This window comes from Oncorhynchus clarkii, chromosome 12, assembly GCF_045791955.1.
Source record: "Oncorhynchus clarkii lewisi isolate Uvic-CL-2024 chromosome 12, UVic_Ocla_1.0, whole genome shotgun sequence".
Classification (NCBI taxonomy): Eukaryota; Metazoa; Chordata; class Actinopteri; order Salmoniformes; family Salmonidae; genus Oncorhynchus; species Oncorhynchus clarkii.
In genome coordinates, this window is record NC_092158.1 from 75856346 (window position 1) to 75870012 (window position 13667).

Sequence of the window (13667 nt, forward strand, 5' to 3'; positions counted from 1 at the left end):
CGTTATAGAGCAGGGAGATATTTACACAATTAAGTAATTTAGAATGTGTGTTTACACATTCACACTGATGAAATGACTAAGTAGCCTATTCATTTAGAACAGAGGCCCAGTTTAGAAAGACTGCACATATTGACACTGTCCATTTGTCCACTCACCTGGGGTCATTGAGAAGCATGGTGCGACTGGGGGCCAGTATGGGCATTGCAGCGCTATGCCTCTCCTCCTCCATCCCCAGGGGGAGTGTGGGTATCGTAGTGTTGCTGTCTCTCTCTCGTCTCTGCAGACCCCAGGCTGCATGACTCATCCCATTAACAGCTCTGCGAGTGCTTTTCGGCGGAGGCAAACTGACTAACACCCCCTCCCTCACCTTCCCTCAAAGCAAAACAATTTTCCACATTTCAGACAGTCTTTAGCAACTAGATTTTTTTTTTTGAGTTAGTGTTTTAATGGTAGTCTGGAGTGGAATAATGTAAAATCATTGGTCATCTGTTTTATCATGGTAGAAGTCGGGGAGGGAGAGTTGCAAATGGAGGTAGCCCAACTGCTTATTTGGCCTGTGTGTAACAACTAATCTTGACTAGCAGATCACCTACTCTGTCATTGCCTGACTAAGCAAAATGGGAGTCGAAAACTAACATTACTGAATTACTTATGCCTGAATGAATGCTGGCCATGCTATCTGCAGTGGCCAGGCGTGTGAGGAGTTACAGATACCAGGATCCTTGAACTGCAGCTGGCTAACTCTTGTTCATTTGTGTCTATTGCAGTGGGATTGACTCGAAGAAGGGGAGGAGCCTACTGATCCACCATACCTCTGGACCAAAGTCATGGCTGACGCCGAAGACCCACTTTAGAACCTTCAGTCCATTCCCAAACACAAGCAAATACGCACTCGCCTAAAGCTTTATCATCCTAATTCTTATTACCTTCAATTTGACTGAGTTTTGGAACAACAAAGACCACTAACGCAATCATCTCTGGCTTCTCCGTTCATCATTTCTGCCAACACCACAGGTAAGTCTGGTTTTCTTTTCTCCAGCTTTTTTTTCTTCATGAAATGCAAAGAAAGCCCCCCTCCCCCGTTACCTCTTAACCCTCTGATCCTGTCCATGAACTCCCCTCAGGGCATTACTCATGTGTTGTGATTTCCTTGAGTAATTTACAAGTTTGTTTGATGACAGGAAACCAGCATCTCGAAGTCCGGTGCTTCATGGTGGCTGTATGGTTCACCATTACTTTTATCTTGAAGTCGGCAAACTGGAGTGATTATTCAGAATTATATCCTGTAGCAGGATGTGTTCATGGGTCTCTTAAACAAAATACATTTATTTTCTTTTTTTTTCTATTTGTTTAGACTTGCTCTCATGATTCCAGTTGGTTTAAGTTCCTCTACACATGGGCTATCCTATATCAGAACAAATCCTAACAACAACAACCTGTGGATTCTCTTACTGGCTGCTCTCTTCTCCAATCTCTTTCTGTCTATATTTAGAACCGCTGACGACTGACCAGACCTTTATTAACCTCCCATCCCCCTAATGACGTCTTTGAATGTCACTGGGTGCCGTGGCAACCCTGACTGCTCTGTGAAAGGCCTGGAGGGTTGTCTGCTCATTGGACAGTACACTAGAGCAAACATGACTGCTGTTTTTTTTGTGCAATGAGTATGAGTCGTAAGTAGCTTGTGTGTAGCTAGTATCTTTGGCGATACATATAGGGTTCGTGTTGTCTTTATGTTAATAGTATTTGAGGCAGGAAGGCCTTCCGATCGGTAGGTGCAGCAATACTGCAAAGCTAACTGGTCATGAAGATGAGCTCAGGCGGATCTTAGACTCTGACGTTGTAGAATTTTTGCAGAAAGTCTAACCATCCTCAGTGTCAGCCTTTTTATGAGAGTTGAACATGCAGTACAATGACTGGACTTATTTTATCTGCAGATAGAAGTGCATTGACATTCAAAACACTGTTTTGAAGTTACCATTAACTCCAACTGAACAGGTGTCGAACTGTGATGTCCACTGCCACATTTCAACACCGCCACATGAGAACTATACCTGAATAATCCCGAACACCCAAAAGGGCCTTATGGTCAGGATGGCAACTTTTCATTTTGTGTGACTGGCCCTGCACAGGCATTTAGGCTACTTGAGATGGGGAGCGCAGCAGAGAATTTACTCTGTTCTCTGTGTTGCGTCACCCACCTGTTCAATCAGCCAGGAACACAGAGAGCTCCTCCAAGAGCTCGAATCCTGCTAAGGCAAAAATGTGTTAAATTGTCCAGAAGTACCGGACCGAGGGGTTTGTATAGCGTAAGGGCCTTTGTTAGCCAGGTAACGTTCTGTTTGGTGCTGTTCCAAGAGGCTAAAAAAGTCATGATGGCTGTAGAACAGCACCCGTAAGTGGCCTGCATATGAAGGTAATTGGTGACCCATTTTAAGTGTATTGTAGAGCTGGCACGGTAAATTGACACCGACCATACCGATCACTTATCGCATGAATTTTGTTGATGGTTCATTACAATAAGTAGCCTATAGTAGAGAAATAAAGTTTGAAATAACACAGGTTTTTCTAATACAGTGCCTTCAAAGTATTCATACCCCTGGACTTATTCCACATTTTATTGTTAGACTGAATATAATAAATATATATTTAATCTATTTTTGAAACCCATCTACACACAAGTGTTTGCATTTTTAGCTATTTAATTTGTCGGTCTATCCGGTGGATAGCGCAAATCAGTGGCTTCAAGTTTGTTACGAGCCTACGTGAGATTTCCTAGCTTTTAAACATGACCAGAGAGAGACGGTCAAATAATACAGCAAAGAGCTGCTGTTTTTATAAGTGACTTCAAGTTGATTTTTTAAAAATGTATTCAGCACTGTCACATTTTTATTCCAAGCTATTACAAAACATAACTCCTACTCGCGCTGCAATGAATGAGTAGCCGAGTGTATGGATAGCCTTGGGTTTTTATTATTATTATTATTATTATTATTATTAGCAGCTTGTCTATTTGAATATTTCACTTACTCTGGTCATAGGAACGATATTAATTTGTGCTTGAGGCAGATGTGGTGTGACTCGTTTCACCATCAGGTTGAAGACTGTGTCCCCTCTCCTCCGATGATACTGACCAGAGAAAGGAAGGAGAGAGCAGGAACCGCGAGAGGCTTGACCCTCTGCTGCTCTTTCCCTCCCTCCGCGGAGACTAATGCCGTGTTCAAAACAACTAGGAACTCGGGCATCTACGACTTCAATGCGCTCAAGTCAACTGGGAACTCGGAATAAAACGAGATCTGACTGGGGAAAATATTGTGTAAAAAAAAAAAAAAAAACGGTAATCCAACTTGGAATTCCAAGGCGGAAACTCGGGCGTCTTTCTAGAGCCCTGACTTTCCCACCTGAACATCACTGATGTTGTGATTTTACTTTTTTCCCCTCATTTTTTCTTCATTTCAGTTGTCTTAATCACCATCAGATGCAGGTAGCTTACCATCTGTCCAGTAAAATAAATATTCCAATTATTTCAATTTATACTCTACTGTGGCAAGCTGATGATCTATTTTTATTATCAAAGCTCGAGGTTTAAAATATAATGTGGTCTGAGATTAACAATATTGGCAGGCCAGGCATATAGCCAATATGCTGTGATAATGTATTAGGCCTGCCTACTGCACAAACTTGATTCCTACAGAAGTTTTTATTAGGGTAATGTTAAAATATAAGTGGTAGATCTCGGCATGCTTTTTTAAAAATGCAAAAGTTATCTTTACTTAGGTTGGTGACCACAGCCTCAATGCCAAAATTATGTGTTTTTTGGCATTTTTTTTTACCATTTATTGAAAAGGAAATGCAGAAATATCACATTTACATAAGTATTCAATATTTGCTTACCGTTCATGCTTTTCAAAATTCTTCAAGCTCTGTCAAATTGGTTGTTGATCATGGCTAGACAACCATTTTCAGGTCTTCCCATAGCTTTGACTTAAATCTACTTGAAAATCTAACTCAGCACCTCTGGAACATTCACTGTGTTCTTGGTAAGCAACACCAGTATAGATTTGGACTTGTGTTTTAGGTTATTGTCCTGCTGAAAGGTGAATTCATCTCCCAGTGTCTGGTGGAAAGCAGACTAAGCAAGGTTTTCCTCTACGATTTTTGTCTGTACTTAGCTCCATTCCTTTTCTTTTTTTTATATCCTGAAACTCCCCAGTCCTTAACGATTACAAGCATACCCATAACATGATGCAGCCGCCACTATGCTTGAAAATATGGAGAGTGGTATTCTGTATATAGCCTTGTTATTGTGTTACTTTTATTTTTAGTTTATTTGGTAAATATATTCTTAACCAACAATGCAGTTCAAGAAAGAGTTAATTGTATTTGGTGCATGTGACAGTTTGATTTTATTTAATATATTGGATTTGACCCCAACAACATAACACTGCCACATTTTTTGCAGTATTACTTTAGTGCCTTTTTGCAAACAGGATGCATGTTATGAGAATTTAAAAAAATTCTAAACAGCCTTCCTTCTCTTCATTCTGTCAATTAGGTTAGTAATTACAATGTTGTTGATCCATCCTCCATTTGCTCCTATTACAGCCGTTAAACTATGTAACTGTTTTAAAGTCACCATTGACCTCCGTGGTGAAATCCCTGAGCCGTTTCCTTCCTCTCCGGCAACTGAGTTAGGAAGGACGCCTGTATCTTTGTAGTGACTGGGTGTATTGACACACTATCCAAAGTGTATTTAATAACTTCACCATGCTCAAAGGGATATTCAATGTCTCCTTTTTTACACATCTACTAATATGTGCCCTTTGCGAGGCATTGGAAAACCTCTGGTTGAATCTGTGTTTTTAAATTCACTGCTCGGCTGAGGGACCTTTACGATTATCTGTATGTGTGGGATACAGAGATGAGGTATTCATTAAAAAATGACGTTAAAGATGCACTATGCAGAAATCGCTCCACCTATTCCTGGTTGTTAAAATTCCAATAGTTTGCAAAATTTCTGTTTGACAAAACAAGTCGTATAGAATATCATTGTACCATTTTTAAATCACTAATATATTTTCCATAACAGTATTGTATTTTCTGCTATTTGAAGATAATGTGCAAAAACAAAACTTAAAAATAGCTTGAATTTGGTCGGTTCTCCCAAAAAGTTACATATTGCAGCTTTTTAACACTTATTGCACACAGTGGGTCCATGCAACTTATGACTTGTTAAGCACATTTTTACTCCTGAACTTAGGCTTTCCATAACAAAGGGGTTGAATACTTATTGACTGAAGACATTTTGTTTTTTTTAATTAGAAAAACATACCTCCACTGACATTATGGTGTGTGTGTGTGTAGGCCATTAATCTCAATTTAATATTTTTTAATTGTGTCTAAAACAACAAAGTGGAGAAAGTCAAGGGATGTTAATGAGTACTCTCTGAAGGTACTGTATGTGAGATTTGTTAATGGGACAATTGATGGCTACAACCATCAAACAAGTTGTAGTAATTTTAAAGGATACACATAACATTCGCTGAACTTAGTGTTCTATTTATCATTATTCAGGTATTTATTGCAATAAGGATTTGTCCATATCGCCCAGCTGTAGTGCTTAGTACGTATTATATGACCAACCGCTCTCCAATAGATGGACAAAGACACAATCACAGCCATATTTACGTTCAGTTTCTCTGTATAATGAGTTCACACTAAGGGTCTCTGTTCCTATTGAACATGCTTGTTTCCAGGAATGTTTTGACTCCGTTCCAATATGAGTGGCAAGTTCCTATCTTGACTGCAGGAACGTATTGATTTGCATCAATCAACACAAGCTAAACCAGCCGCTTACACTCTTTTCTTTCATTCGTTGTCCTTCTTTTTCACAATCTGTTTTTCCCCAATTTTTATAGGCTAGCCTATCAAGGCATTCTTACTTTACCATTTATGATCAGTAGACCTTTCCACTTGCACAGTCCCGGTCATCCTGTATACATACGGGTTGAGCATGGCAGTTTGTCATTGATCAGCGGATTGGAACGCAGTGGCTGTAGAGTAACATGCTATACGTGACGTCAGAGCTCAGATTCTACGCTTCACAGCACCGTATCGGTTTTGACTGACAGCTATTATAAACTTGAGCACCGTGCGTGACAAGTTTCCCTCATCCTGCCCTGCCTAATTGGGTGACATTTGAAATTGTCTTGGTGAGGGAAACGCTGTAAATGAGAGGAGTTGATGTGTTCTGAAAGATGAGACATTGAGTGTTATTATAAAATGGCTTTGATGTCATACAAGCAAACCAAACACCTGTGAGTCCAAATGTGCACTTCACATTTCCATATTTGAAAACATGTCATTTACACTTAACGTTTATGATCGCTATGTTTGATCCAAAGTTACAAGGATGACGTGTTGCATGCTGAATAAATTGAGTAGAGAACACAATTTTTGTGTGTTCAAAATGGGTCAAAATTATACAAAGATATCCAGCAAACAGACCATATGCATTTCTGGTAAAATAACAACCCAGTGTTTATCTCCCGTGTTTCATGTGTGTTTTCCCCAAATTTAATATTGTTTGTTCACCTGCGTGTCATGAACGCGTCTGCTCGGGATAGACCAAATCAACATGCAGATGCACACTTGGAGCTGGTTTGGTCAAGGTGTAATACCCTGGGTTGACCTGAACAGAATGAGCCTAGGTTTGTCGTATTGAGAATTTGCCGCGGAACACTAACTTGAATGCACTCATGACTACATTCTATGCACACCAAAATTGCAATCTGTTTGTCTGAAGTGCCTTTTGAAAGCCTAACACTAAGATGGTATATTATGTTGGCAATATATTAAGCTTTCAAATGATTCCCTCCTGACCCAGAGGGATTTCTGTTTTAAAAGTTTTGGGATTGCCTAAACAAAAACTGGAATTGTGTGAAGGTGGGGACGCAGGGACAAAGGGCAAGTGTGCCTCAGTTCCTCAATGGCAAAGCTAGGAGAGTTCAAAAAAGCACCTCTATAGTTGAAGGGTCTTTCCTTGTTATAAAAGTGCATTTGGAGAGGTGTGAACACTAGTTGAACCTGTCACTCAAACCCTTCTTGCACCTACTGCAATTTAATATTCTTATGTAACAATGTATCCAGAGTATTTTCAGATTTCGTTATTGACAAATGCTGTGAAAAGTGCAGTAAATGTACATAAAATCAACAGTAATGTTTGGATTCAGACCTGTACCAGGTGAACTGTTTCCCATTTTTTAAAGTGCTCTTTCAATTGTCTATCATGCTTATGCTTTTAAAAATATTTATTCTGTTAGAACAATGTCAATTTGTCCCTATCCATATAGGCCTATTCCCACAAGTTTAAGGGGTGAACAGTTGTATATTCCCCCAAATAAACTGTGAACTTGACAATGTTTTATTTTTCAATGACCTGATTTTATTCTAAATTACTTCTATCAATTAATATTCCAAATCATTACTTATTTGTAACTCCTCCCCATTTCTATGGCTATATTTAGCGTACAGTGTTTACAATATGACTCACATCTTAATTGGAATCTCATTCAAGGAAGTAAATAGGGATGTAAATGTCAATGCAGTGTGAAATATTGACAGTTCAGCCTCTTAGAACTCCAAGTGTGGTAAACAACAAAACTTTATTCTAAAAAACTTATCTGAACATTTATTTTAATAAATAAAGGTGTTATCTGCTACAGCAGAACATTGCAGTTGGTGCTGAGCAGAGAATGAGTCATCACTGCGTTCTATTTGAGGAAATTGAATCTCTGTGAATCCTCGTGTGTGTGTGTGTGTGTGTATAGCTTCTGTGTGAGCAAATTTGCACAATTGTAGTAAAAATGAACCTCTTTCTGCTTTTATGATGTGAGTCAAACTAATTTTAGATTAATTTATTATCTATAGAACATTCAGAAATTATTCAGACCCCTTGACTTTTTCCACATTTTGTTACGTTACAGCCTTATTCTAAAATTGATTGAGGGGGAAAAAAAACAATGTACACACAATACCTCCATAATGACAAAGCAAATAAAGGTTTAGAAATGTTTGTAAATCTATAAAAAATGTATTGCATTAATCACATTTCATAAGTACTTTGTTGAAGCACCTTTAGCAGCGATTACAGCCTCGAGTCTTCTTGGGTATGATGGTACATGCTTGGCATACCTGTATTTGGGGAGTTTCTCCTTTTCTTCTCTGCATATCCTCTCAAGCTCTCAGGTTGGAGGGGGAGCGTCGCTGCACATCGATTTTCAGGTTTCTCCAGGGATGTTCAAGTCCGGGCTCTGGCTGGGCTACTCAGACATAGAGACTTGTCCCGAAGCCACTCCTGCGTTGTCTTGGCTGTGTGTTTAGGGTCGTTGTCCTTTTGGAAGGTGATCCTTCGCCCCAGTCTGAGGTCCTGAGTGGTCTGCAGGTTTTAATCAAGGATCTCTCTGTACTTTGCTCGGTTTCTTTCCCTTGATCCTGACTATTCTTCCAGTTCCTGCCGCTGAAAAACATCCCACAGCATGATGCTGCCACCATGCTTCACCGTAGGGATTGCGCCAGGTTTCCTCCAGACGTGACGCTTGACATTCAGGCCAAAGAGTTCAATCTTTGTTTCATCAGACCCAGAGAATCTTGTTTCTCATGGTCAGAGTCCTTTAGGTGCCTTTTGTCAAACTCCAAACGGGCTGTCATGTGTCTTTTACTGAGGAGTGGTTTCTGTTTGGCCACTACCATAAAGGCCTGATTGGTGGAGTGCTGCAGAGATGATTGTCCTTCTGGAAGGTTCTCCCATCGCCACTGAGGAACTCTGTAGCTCTGTCAGTGACCATCGGGTTCTTGATCACCTCCCTGACTTGATCACCTCCTACGGCCTCCTCCACGTCTCCTGATGTACTGGCCTGTCTCCTGGTAGCGCCTCCATGCTCTGGACACTACGCTGACAGACACAGCAAACCTTCTTGCCACAGCTCGCATTGATGTGCCATCCTGGATGAACTGCACTACCTGAGCCACTTGTGTGGGTTGTGGAATCCGTCTCATGCTACCACTAGAGTGAAAGCACCGCCAGCATTCAAAAGTGACCAAAACATCAGCCAGGAAGCATAGGAACTGAGAAGTGGTCTGTGGTCACCACCTGCAGAACCACTCCTTTATTGGGGGTGTCTTGCTAATTGCCTATAATTTCCACCTGTTGTCTATTCCATTTGCACAACAGCATGTGACATTTATTGTCAATCAGTGTTGCTTCCTAAGTGGACAGTTTGATTTCATAGAAGTGTGATAGACTTGGAGTTACATTGTGTTAAGTGTTCCCTTTATTTTTTTGAGCAGTGTTTTTTTTTCTGCTCAATTTTAAAGGAACAAAATGTGGAAAGAGTCAAGTGATCTGAATACTTTCCGACTGCACTGTATGTGTGCGGGTGCATCACTTAAACGCTGCATATTCCAATTCTGCAGAAATTCATATTTTGCATAATAACATGCCTTAACCCTAAAAGTTATAATTTAAAGGTCCCTCCTATTCCATTTCCTAATTATAACAAAGCCATTACATTGATACATCTTTTTTATTAGTTGGTTATAAAATACAATCTAATTGGTCACATGCTGGGTGTAGACTAACAGTGAACTGCTTACTTACCCAGGTCCTTTTCCAATTATGCAGAGCTAAAGAAAAATGTGTATAAAATGGAAATGGTGATGTGAATAAAAATAACAAGTACAAATAACATGGCTATATATATATATATATATATATATATATATATATATATATATATATATATATATATATACAGTGCCTTGCGAAAGTATTCGGCCCCCTTGAACTTTGCGACCTTTTGCCACATTTCAGGCTTCAAACATAAAGATATAAAACTGTATTTTTTTGTGAAGAATCAACAACAAGTGGGACACAATCATGAAGTGGAACGACATTTATTGGATATTTCAAACTTTTTTAACAAATCAAAAACTGAAAAATTGGGCGTGCTAAATTATTCAGCCCCTTTACTTTCAGTGCAGCAAAAATGTTCTTGTTACTTACAACCTCCGGCTAATGCGATTTAATATATGTTAGCTCAACCGTCCTGTGGAAGGGACACACCGATCCTGAAGAAGTTAAAAATAAAATAAATAAATAACACAAACATATGTCATCAGGTAATGACACATTCCATTCTGAAGGAAGTAGTCTTTGGTGTTTTATTTTTTCCCCCCTCACACTCCCTTCTAACGAGTACTTGTGAGTCTGAGGGAAACGGAAGGCACGTGTTCTTGAGTCGTATACTTCAGGAGTAGGGTCATAATATTGTTCAAATGCTAGAGCCAAATTCTTATGAACAAAAAATAGACGCTAGAAACTACACTAGACATCCACTATAGTACTTGTCATTTTGGCACTGAATGTCCGTATTTTGGCAGGGATTTTTTTCCCTTCTGTTTTTTTAAATTAAATGTTCAAAATTTATCACAGGGCTAAATTAATAAATGGTCCGTATCTGGACCGCCAGTAGAATAGCCCTGCAGTCTTGAGATGAATCTCCTCAGTTAGAGCCCAGCTTGATCCACAGCCCAAGATTTACAAAACCTCAGTTTGTTCAGTGTGTTTTGCCTCCCTCCAGGTTTCTTGCAGGTGAGGGTTGTCTATTTGGATTGGTTGGCTCTTAATTGGGTCAAGCCCAGCTTAAGCCAAACAGAGGTCCTCTGTCAAACAAAGTTAGCCGGCAAAGTCCTTGACATTAACTGCGCAAGTTCATCCTATGCCCAAAACATTTACAGAAGAAAATGTTGCGGCCTCTCTCCACTCCTCCATTTGCCTCAAGCTAATATAACCCAACGTACGTCAGGAAGCCAGAAAGATACATCCACCTATAAATAATGGGGGTGATTGGAGAGTAATGACAGGAGAAGGGGTTGGATGAGAGTTTTGGCAATGCACAAGACTGCTGCTCTACTCTTTTCTCCAATGCTGAGATATCTAGCTGGACCCCACTCCTTATGTCAGGTGGCTTAGAATTCTCACAAACTGCTAATTGTAGTCATGGTAGTTTGGAGTGGCAGGTGGTGCATCTAGTCTATTCACATCTTAGAGAGCCACAGTTGGTCGGAGCTGGTTGCCCAATGGGGCAGCCCAGTGGCAGAAGTTCAAAAAAAGCACTTGGATCTTGTCAATATTCCAAGCAGCAACTGTCTAACTTTCTGTTGACTTCTAAGTAAGACTGACTTTCGTTTTGAATCTGTGTTTGCGATGCATTTCAACGAGGCTTGTGGTCGGAGCTACTGGTTAAGGAGGATGTCTCTTAATATGCATGCATCACTATTAGAGGTCGACCGATTATGATTTTCAACGCCGATACCGATTTATTGGACGACCATAAAAGCCGATACCAATTTTATTTTTATTTAAAAACATTTATTTTTTATTTTTTTTATTATCGGCCAATATTTTTTTATTTATTTATTTGTAATAATGACAATTACAACAATACTGAATGAACACTTATTTTAACTTAATATAATACATCAATAAAATCAATTTAGCCTCAAGTAAATAATGAAACATGTTCAATTTGGTTTAAATAATGTCAAAACAAAGTGTTGGAGAAGAACGTAAAAGTGCAATATGTTCCATGTAAAATATGTGCCATGTAAGAAAGCTAACGTTTCAGTTCCTTGCTCAGAACATGAGAACATATGAAAGCTGGTGGTTCCTTTTAACATGAGTCTTCAATATTCCCAGGTAAGCAGTTTTAGGTTGTAGTTATTATAGGACTATTTCCCTCAATACCATTTGTATTTCATTAACCTTTGACTATTGGATGTTCTTATAGGCACTTTAGTATTGCCAGTGTAACAGGTATAGCTTCCGTCCCTCTCCTCGCTCTTCCCTGGGCTCGAACCAGCAACACAATGACAATTAGTGCGCGCTAACTAGCTAGCCATTTCACTTCGGTTACACAAGCCTCATCTCGGGAGTTGATAGGTTTGAAGTCATAAACAGCGCAATGCTTGACGCACAAAGAAGAGCTCCTGGCAAAACGCACAAAAGTGCTGTTTGAATGAATGTTTACGCACCTTACTTCTGCCTACCACCGCTCAGTCAGATACTTGTATGCTCAGTCAGATTATATGCAACGCAGGACACGCTAGATAATATCTAGTAATCTCATCAACCATGTGTAGTTAACTAGTGATCATGATGGTTTTTTATAAGATAGGTTTAATGCTAGCTAGCAACTTACCTTGGCTTACTCCATTCGCGTACCTCCTTGTGGAGTGCAATGAGAGAGGCAGGTCGTTATTGCGCTGGACTAGTTAACTGTAAGGTTGCGAGATTGGATCCCCCGAGCTGACAAGGTGAAAATCTGTCATTCTGGCCCTGAACAAGGCAGTTAACCCAGTGTTCCTAGGCCGTCATTGAAAATGAGTGTGTGCTTAACTGACTTGCCAAGTTTAAATAAAGGTGTGGAAAAAAAATTAATCGGCGCCCAAAAATACAGATTTCCGATTTGTTATGAAAACTTGAAATCGGCCATTCCGATTAATCGGTCAACCTCTAATCACTATAGTGAAGGAGCTTTAATACACACAGTTTGGCTACACATATTAATAGGGAGCATTTCAGTTGGCACAGATGGAAAGTCCTATCACATCTGCTGTAGTCCAGTGGGGACTGGAGAAACCCTCTCTTTGATGGGTCCCCGGCCAAGTCCCTCATAACCATTTTGAGTTTAAAATGGCACTGTGACCATCTGAGAATAAAGTGGCTAACATAGCCAGCAATGGCTGACTTGGGATTCATGGTGCAATGTCATCCATTGTTTCACTCTCCAGTCTGAACACAGCAGGCCATTAACAGTTGTTTATTAGCCCAGCTGCTGCCCTTGGTGGAGTCAGACAATATTATGTAAGAAGTGTGTTATCAATTGCGGGTATTTTATTCTGAATCATTTGGCAGTATTGTTTATATGTAGGTTACAATGTTTGCTTTGATTCTACACATTGATGGTACGATTTAAAAATGTTAAGTTGCAGCGAGCTGTTGACGCAGTTAGGCTCGATTTAATAAATAGATTTACCCCTAATGTGCAGAAGCATTTGGTTCTAGCAAAGCTTTTCCGATCATTTGCAGGATGTGAGTTTAACCGACTTTGTGTGTCTGCCTACATTAGCCATTTTGCTTGTCAGTCCTTGCACTTCAAGGTTCCAATGGTGGCACTGTACCCCCCCTTCCATCACCTCGGGGGATAGAGTGCCAATGGTGGCACACCCCCCCCCCCCCCCCCCCCCCCCTCGGCACTGGGAACAGCGCTCGATTGGCTCAGTGCTTTTTGAATGAACAAGGTCCCCTCCTTTCCTCCTCTCCCTCCCTGCCTTCTCAAACACCCTCAGCTCTCGTCTCTATTTATAGCCCTAGCCCCGCCCCTCTGCCACTCGGCAGCTATTTCCAGCCGCCCTGAGCAGCCCAGTCTGTTTGTAAAATCAGTAGCGCTCCTCTTCTACCTCTGTGCTCCGCAACACAGCAGGGGGGGGCGTTGGGTAGAAGTTACCGGAAAAATAAACAAACAGGGAAAAAAAACAAAAGGAGATTTAGGCTAGGGGACAACCCCTTTTTGGAAAGACGCTGCAGATTTCAATTTGTCTACCAC

The 13667-nt window shown here is 40.3% G+C and overlaps 1 protein-coding gene across 3 annotated transcripts in view; it reads left to right on the top strand.

Moving 5' to 3' along the window:
* Nucleotides 1–13667, top strand: part of LOC139421309 (histone deacetylase 5-like) — an 83576-nt gene that overhangs the window by 9854 nt on the left and 60055 nt on the right. For all 3 annotated transcript variants that reach the window (XM_071172060.1, XM_071172061.1, XM_071172062.1), the window contains exon 2: nt 768–1014. The gene's annotated coding sequence lies outside the window, so the exon portion shown is untranslated. The remainder of the gene's footprint in view (nt 1–767; nt 1015–13667) is intronic.